The 8,235-nt window shown below is 38.9% G+C and overlaps 1 protein-coding gene across 2 annotated transcripts in view; it reads right to left on the bottom strand.

Moving 5' to 3' along the window:
- Nucleotides 1-7,282: 7,282 nt before the first annotated feature.
- The window catches only part of LOC148717868 (uncharacterized), a 6,163-nt gene continuing 5,210 nt past the window's right edge, over nucleotides 7,283-8,235 (bottom strand). For both annotated transcript variants that reach the window (XM_088743915.1, XM_088743914.1), the window contains one exon: nucleotides 7,283-8,235. This exon is cut by the window's right edge and continues 1,375 nt beyond it. The gene's annotated coding sequence lies outside the window, so the exon portion shown is untranslated.

Raw genomic sequence — 8,235 nt, 5'->3', positions numbered from 1 at the left:
CACTGTTACTGCCGATTTGGGATTATTTGAAGGAAAAATAAAAACTGTGATCAAGAGTATTTCACAAGATCACTGAAACTAGGAACTGATCAAAGATCAAATGCAATCGCGAAAAATATCAAAAGATTATTTTTCCCCCCAAGTGATTCAATATGTACGAGACTTGAAGTAATGATTGGCATTTCAAAAAATTTTTGAAATTATAACTTAGAAATATATCTCTAATTCCACAGAAGATGGCGAGGGTAAAACTCCTCATTTTTGAAAATTCAAAACGGAAATTGAATACCACGGGAGAAAGAAGGAGGAGGAAGATATGGAGAGCTAATGAGTAGTTTACACAAGAGAGCTTTATTTCGGTGAATTTATTTCGGTTTTGTAGGTCACACTTTTATTACTTTTATGATGGATTTAAACGCGCCAAAATAATCAATGTTATTCTTTTTCAACTGGGAACGTCAGGCTTCAGTGTTCAGCCCTTTGAATGGTTTGATTTTCATCACAAGATCGATCACAGTTCAACTAAAGTTTCTTTCTTTAAACGGTTAGCTATCTGTGCGTGATAATCAACTCATTGTCAGTCGTGAGCTTTTCATATTTTAGAGAGTGCGATTTGCATAATCGAAGACAAAAATACTAGCCTGTGTACAGCCGCCCACTACCCTCAAAAAAAAAAATTAAAAATCGGGAAGGAAACAAACACTGCTGCTGGCAATTTGTGATTTTTCAAAGTATTGAACAAAATCACTGATATAGGAACTAATCAACTATCGAATACGATCTAGATAACTGTAAGGAGGTTCGAATTTTCTACCTAATAAGTGATTTTTCATGTACGTGGCGTGAACCAATGTGATCTGCCCAGTTTTCACGTGACTTCATAAAGTTCAAAACCCAATTCACATGAGCTACCAATGTCTTCACGTTTTATCCACCTTAGAGCTGACGTTTGAAGCGTTAGCAATTCATCAGAGTGATTCATAATCTTGGGAAATCAATGATGTTGTATAGCCAGAATTCAACAAGTTTCAGTTTCTCCAAGAAAAAATGAATTTAAAACATCTCTCTTCGTGAGCGTCAGTGCAGTGCCATAGCCTGACTTATCTTCTTCGAGATTCAGGCGCTTTAACAAACATAGAAAGAGATAACGCCCTTAGGAAAAGTCTGTACCGTAGACTGACTGCAAAAATCCAAAGATTTCAGCGAAGGGTATCTCGGCTATGAAATGCTTGAGTACAAAACGGAAACTCAATTCGTATTTACTGAGATCTTTGATTCGTTTGTTGAACCCTCCAAAACAAGGTCAAGCTAATTACCGATGCAGATTATAGCCACTGGATACGAATTTCCTATGATATCAGCGAGGGACAGTCCACATCATAAACAGGTCTGATTTTAGTTTTTTGATCATCAGCCTCTCAACGTGAGCGATACTCAATAATCTTAGCTAATGAGGATAACTCATGGGGTATAAAGCCACAGAGGTTTAAAAAACTCGCTGTGAGACGAATGTATTTCACTCGTGTAGTGGCGATTCTTTCACACCGCGACATAACTACAAAGTGCACACTCAAAGATCGAAAAGAAGTTACTGGGCTTTCCCACCAGAGTCGTACCTCTTTAGAGTCACTCAATAACTATAACTGACTAAAACCGAGTGATTATAAAAGATTATCGATCGCACTTACCAATATGTTGACTATCTGGCTGATGCTTGAATGAAATAAACGAAAACACTGATTTGCAGTCAGGACTTTTCCCAGCCTTCCGAAACTTCCGCTGTCACGGTGTTTTGTTATTCCCTCCACCCCCCCCCCCCCCCCACCCCATACTTTCTCTGCTCAGAATCGAAAATGTAAAGGAAAAGATTTAATGCAAAACAAAATTTTTGCACTCGTGTACCTATCTATTGCGTCCTAGTTTTTTATTTTTGGAATCTTAATGGTAAGATCACATAATGACTACTCACTGAGTTTGGTCGGGTCGGACGCGAAAATTTTTGCCTCCCAGTTATGAAGCACAGACCGAGCGCAGCGAGGTCCGTACGTCGTGACCTAGAGCCAACATTTTCCCGTCCGGCCCGACCACTCAGTCAATAAGTGCATAGCATTTCGGTTTTGTACGTCACAATTCTATAACTAATGATGGATTTGAACAGGCCAAAATAAATTTTAAAATGTGCCTTTTTTTTACAGGGAAAGTAAGGCTTCACTTTTTCTCGTTGGAACGGTTGGATTTGCACCACAAGATCGATCACAACACAACTGATCGAAGTTTCTCTCTTTAAAGTGTAAGCTATCTTTGCGCGACAAGCGGCTCACTGTCGTCTTAAACGTTTCATTTTCTAGCTGTTGTGATTTGCATCATCGAAGAGAAAAATATCCGCAAAACTAAGTGACTGTATTTCGGTTTGAAACGTAACACTTTCATTTATGACTAATGATGGATTTGAGCATGGTCAGGTGTCGGGGGTCGTGCCCATTACTAAAAATAATATTAGTCAAGGGGGTAAATTTCTATAAAAACTGTGGCCCTGCATGCGTCGGTGGGGGGTCTTACAAAATAATTTGGTTTTGCCGATCAACTTAGTTGATAATGTAAATTGGCCATCTTAAAGCTGATCTTTTCGAACGTTAACTTCATCAAAGTGGTTCATAATCTCCGGAAATCAATGATGTTGTATCGCAAGTATTCAATAAGTTTGAGTTTCCGAAATAAAAAATGAATTAAAACATCTCTCTTCGTGAGCGTCAGTGCAGTGCCACAGAGCGACTTATTTTCTTGTGCGAGATTCAGGCGCTCGAACAGACAAAGAAACAGATTACGCCCTTCGGAAAAGTCTGTACCGTAGAACTGCTAACATCTAAAGATTTCTCGGCTATGAAATGCTTGAGTACAAGAAGAGAACGAAAATTCAATTCGCATCGACCGAGATCTTTGATTCGTTCGTTGCACCCTCATAAAATAAGGTCAAGTTTATAACTGATGCGGATTATAGCCACTGGATAAATAAAGCAGCACGGATTTCCCATGATATCAGCTAGGGACAGTCCACATGATAAACAGGTCTGATTTTAGCTTTTTTGATCATCAGTCTCTCAAAGTGAGCGATACTCAATAATCTTAGCTAATGACGATAAATTATGGGGTATAAAGCCACAAAGATTTAAAAAGTCTCTGTATAACAAATGTATTTCACTCGTGTGGTTGCGATTCTTTCACAGCAGACATAACAAGGATTTTCGATCTTTGCGCAAGCACAAAGATCGAAAAAGGAGATACTAGGCCTTGCCATGAAAGTCTTACCTCTCTAGAGTTACTTAATAACTATTGCTGACCAAAACCAAATGACTATAAAAGATTATCGATCGCACTTACCAAGATGTTGACTATATAGCTGATGCTTTCAAAATGAAACAACCGAAAATAATGATTTGCAGTCAGGACTTTTCGAATCCTTCCGAAACTTCCGCTGTCACAGAGTTTTGGAATCCAGGCCACTTGTGTTTTAGGTTATTCCCTTCACCCCTCTCCCCCCCCTCCCGCCCCCATTTCCTATGCTAATCGAAAATATAAAAGAAAAGGTTTAATGAAAATTCTTTTTTTGCGCTCGTGTACCCATCAATCTCGTCGTAAGTCTTAGTTTTCTACTATCAATGGCTAAATGATAAAATGCTTATTCATTGAGTTCGGTCGGGCCGAACGCCACGCTCGGTCCATACGTCATGATCTCGAGCCAATATTTTCCCGTCTGACCCTCCCACTCAGTCAATAACTGCATGGTACAACTAATGATCGATTTGAACAGGTCAACATAAAAAAAAAAAAAAATTAATAGGGAAAGTAAGGCTTCACTGTTTCTCGCTTTGGAATGGTTGGATTTGCATCGCAAGATCGATCAGAATACAACTGAGCCAAGTTTCTATCTTCAAAAGGTAAGCTATCTATGGGTGATAAGTGCCTCATTGTCTTCATGAATTTTTCATTTTCTAGCGGTGTGATTTGCATCATCGAATAAAAAGATACCAGCAAAACTAAGTGACTGTATTTCGGTTTGGCGCGTAACACTTTTATACTTAAGATGGATTTGCGCATTGAAAAAATGAGACATTTGAATCTGTTTTACATCTAACGTCAGGCTTCGACTCGTTCCACAGTCCCTTTGGAAGATTGGATTTGCTGATCATGTTAGAACTGAAGCTCCTGTTTTAAAAATGGTAAGTTATCTGTGCGTGAAAATTGACCCATCGTGTTCATGAACTTTTCATTTTCTTGCAGGTGTGATTTGCATGATGGGAGACAAAAATACCAGCTTCTTTAATCGGTAGGAGAAACGAAAGGAGTGGATGATGGGTAATTTGCTCTAAAATAAAAACATCACTGGTCTCACCTTAGAAGGCGTTAATCCAGTGACTGAAATATGGTAACAAGCAAATGAAATCAGCGAGAGGATCTAGCTTGACTCTCAGCGACAATCAACGATTGATACTTCTTTTCGGGAGGGTAGAGAGGGAGGGGAATGAACCTGAACCACATTTTCGTTGTAGGATGCGTGCACACAGAAGACGCTCCCCTTAAAACTCGCATCGGCAATTCCAGCGAGTTTTATCTTTTTGTCTCCCCTCCTTCAGACAACTGAAAGAAAATTTGAATTCAGTAGAGAGCACGAACACTGAGCGATCATATGAATGATAAGAATTCTATATGGCTTTAGTTCTTCCTTGCCTTCGAAAATGTAACAAACAGTTGCAAGCTTGCAGTAACAAGCTTGCTTTCCGTTTAATCTAGTATTTTTGTTTTCCTCATCTAAGATAAAAAAGTCCCTATGAACACGACCGTTTTTGTTTTTTTGTATTTGATATCAAAATTTCAATGTAGATAAAAATATTAAAACAAATGCAAAAGAGAAATCAACCTACCAATAACGAAAAATCTAAAAAAATCTGCAAAATTAAAACCATCCAAGCCTGGATAAGACAATTGCTGTGACAAAAGTTTACTATTTAACTGTCACAATCTACTCTTTACCCAAGAAAATAATACAGCACTTGTCTATCAACTTCAATGAAGTACAACCAACGAGTTCACCCTCAAACTCCCAAGATCTGATTGTTTATTCTCCCTTCTAGCTGCTAGACGTTTACTTTTAAATTAGTTACAAGAATTTGGTGTTAGATCAAGAGAACAATTTCTGCCTGTCAAGTCGGAGTGCTCTTATTACCTGTTTGCTAGGTAGTCAAGACATGTTAATCACTTCTTTGAGTTAGAGGATGAACGGGTCTTAGCTTGTGGGAAAAGTTTGCTGTAAGTGTTATTTTTAGCGTAATCAGCCGTATTTTCACCACTTTCTCGATCACTCATGAACTAAATATCCGCGTGTCTCATTCCGTCTGAACTTTGGACACTACTTTCAGTCAGCCTCAAATCTTCAGTCAAACGAAAGCGAGAAAGTAAATCAGTTCTTGAAAATATCATTTACCTCAGTGTAGCTGACTTCTGTTACAACTTTTACAACTCCAGTAATAGGTCAAATCAGAAGTCTTTTGTCAGGGAAGTTAAGTTTACATGTGTAAGTCCCTCCGCATCAGGGATTTAACACAGTCAAAACAATCCTCTGATTTATTCACATCCGCCGCGCTATCACCGACCGCCACATTTAAGTGCGGAATTGAACTCAAAGTTTTTTCAGAAAATGTTATCTCAGTCTCCCTTTAGGGAAATCAATTACCACAACTCATGCAGAGCTTCCCAATAAAGATTACGGCTTAATCTTTCATGTAAGCTTTTCATGGCCAGTGAACCGCATCATGTAATGACGATCAGCTTAATTAAGTCAGCAAACTGCACACAACTCCTAACAAAATGACTCCCCTGTACCGCTAGACGTAGTTTTAGTATTAGAAATCCATAAAAAGGATCATACCTCTCAAAACAGGAGAAGTCGGGGATATTTTCCTACAGAAATCCATGCAAAAAGCCGATAATTCCATCGAACTCACCCGGTGAGCACATCGAAGCGCTCAGCAGCGTAAAGTTGATGAACTCTGACCAGTTACTGTAACGTCACCATAATTCGCAGAAATCGTAAAATCGAAGTTTACCACCATTTTTCGTCAAGTTCAAGGTCCAATTCTAACGTTTCTAATTCATGTAAATTGTTTTCGTAACGCAATACCCAAAGCCGTGACCTCCTTCTGGTCAATGTTTCTTTGACGCGACATTTGATGCGATCCTACAAGACATCCCATACATATCATAATCCATAATGACACGCTGGTTACTGGGCCGGCGATTTCCTCCCATTAGCGCGGGCTCCATAAGTAGACAGCGGATTAGTTTCTTCGAACTGCGCGGGTTCATAAATTAGCAGCGGATTCACGTCTGAGAAAAAAAAAAATGGCGGAAAAAGAAATTGATCTGGGTGAGAACAAAGGGCAAACTGAGCGTGACGAGAGTTTTTGGAACCGGTCTGTTATTCTATTGAAGTCGACAGTCCAACCGCAATGGCTAGAAATGGTCCACAACGCAAAAAGGAAGCCAAACTATGGAATGCGTGGCTTAAATGGCGTTATGGAGGAACGAATGCTCAACAAAATCGAACTAGTTGGCCCCATCGTCGATTCCTACGTGAAGCACATGGGGAATCTGATTTACAGCAAATTAGCAAGGTCAAAGAACACTGGGCTGATGTCTCCAATAACGCTATTCATTCCGTGGCCCATTTTTCGTCATATCTGCGTTTTAGTGGTTGGGTATGGTGGTGACATGAAGACAACTACCCTCAAAATCGTTTTAACGTTGTCCTCTAACAATACTGCTAAAAAAGTGTTTTCGCCAGTTAGGATGAAAGGCACAAACTGTCTCAAGAAACGAGTCTACAAGTCTGTAATGCATAAAGGGAAAAGAGTAAGCCTGTTGAATGGGCGAGCTGCCGTTGTGGTAACAGATAAGTCCCCAATCTTGTGTTGTTATAACAGAAACAAGGAATGCGTAGTCGTTTCGTTTTACGTACAACGATACGACCTCAACGACTTTGCAATTGACTTGTCTTTACAGAAACTAATCAGTTGAGCTCTGTTGTGAACAGACAGTTTCATTCGGTGGACATAACAATTTGTGTTTAGGAAAGTTTAGGACCATTGCATTTTAATCCCCGCTATTTTTATATTCCCCCAATTGATGAAGTAAGTCATTACCCTCCTTGGAGTAAAAGGCAACTTATCAGTATAACCCAACCTCGTAGAAAATATTTTTAAGAACGAAGACTGCCAGAGAGCCCCTCAGAAAATCTTACCCATAGGGTCTGTTCTTTTTAATTGAATGGCCTTGAAACAATTTTTTTGGCAGCTGACAGCTGTTTATAGAAAATTATTGCACATATCAGCTCCAAACATTTGTTAATTAACAGGTCAGATATTTTAATGACCAGCATTTGTGTTCCCTGATAAGGGTTGTTTGGGTTGCAGGGAAAAACAACTGGTTCCCTTGTCTTGTACTACAAGCCAAAGAAATAAAAAGAATTGTTTTTGCACTCACTTGACATGTCCAGAGAACATATGGTTTTGTCTTAAAATGCAATGTCATGTACATCCATGTGAATGTAACTGATCATGAAAGTGTTAAACTACCATATGTAAATACATATAAGAAATGGCCATGGAGTTAATTTGCTTGGCAGCTCCCTGAGCTGGTGTTCAAGTCTGTTAACAGTTTCCACTTAAGTTAACTTTATCTTTCCAAAATTTTCATTCTAACATTTGTAATTTAAAACAGAACTTAAGTGTTTTGTAGGGAAATCAAATGTATTATGAAATTCAATGTTGTAATAAATCCCAACCCAAAGCTACTGTTTTGCATCTTCAATTTTCATGCAAAGTTATTTTTTGTGCATTTAAATATTTCCCTTGGAGAGTGGTGCTATTGCCTGTAATGGACAAAGCAAGGAGGCTCCAACAGAAATTGGTACATTTAGCAGGCTGGAGGTGTATTAAAGAATTATTCCAGGATTGTGCAATGGATATGAAATGATGGACAACAAATAAGGAGTGTTGCACTGAGTTGGCTGGAACGATCTCATATCCAGTAAGCATGACAAACTTTCTGAAGGATCCTTAAAGTGCATGTACCCTTCTCTGGAGTCCAACCACAGGGTGCTCATACAAGCAGTGTGTCTGTTTGTATGTTTGAAATAATAAAGAAATGTGTGGGAATATTGAATAGTCTTGATATCATAGA

Source organism: Stylophora pistillata, chromosome 13 (genome assembly GCF_964205215.1).
Source record: "Stylophora pistillata chromosome 13, jaStyPist1.2, whole genome shotgun sequence".
Lineage (NCBI taxonomy): Eukaryota > Metazoa > Cnidaria > Anthozoa > Scleractinia > Pocilloporidae > Stylophora > Stylophora pistillata.
Note: the sequence above shows the minus strand (reverse complement) of the source record. Positions and strands in the feature narration are given on the sequence as shown.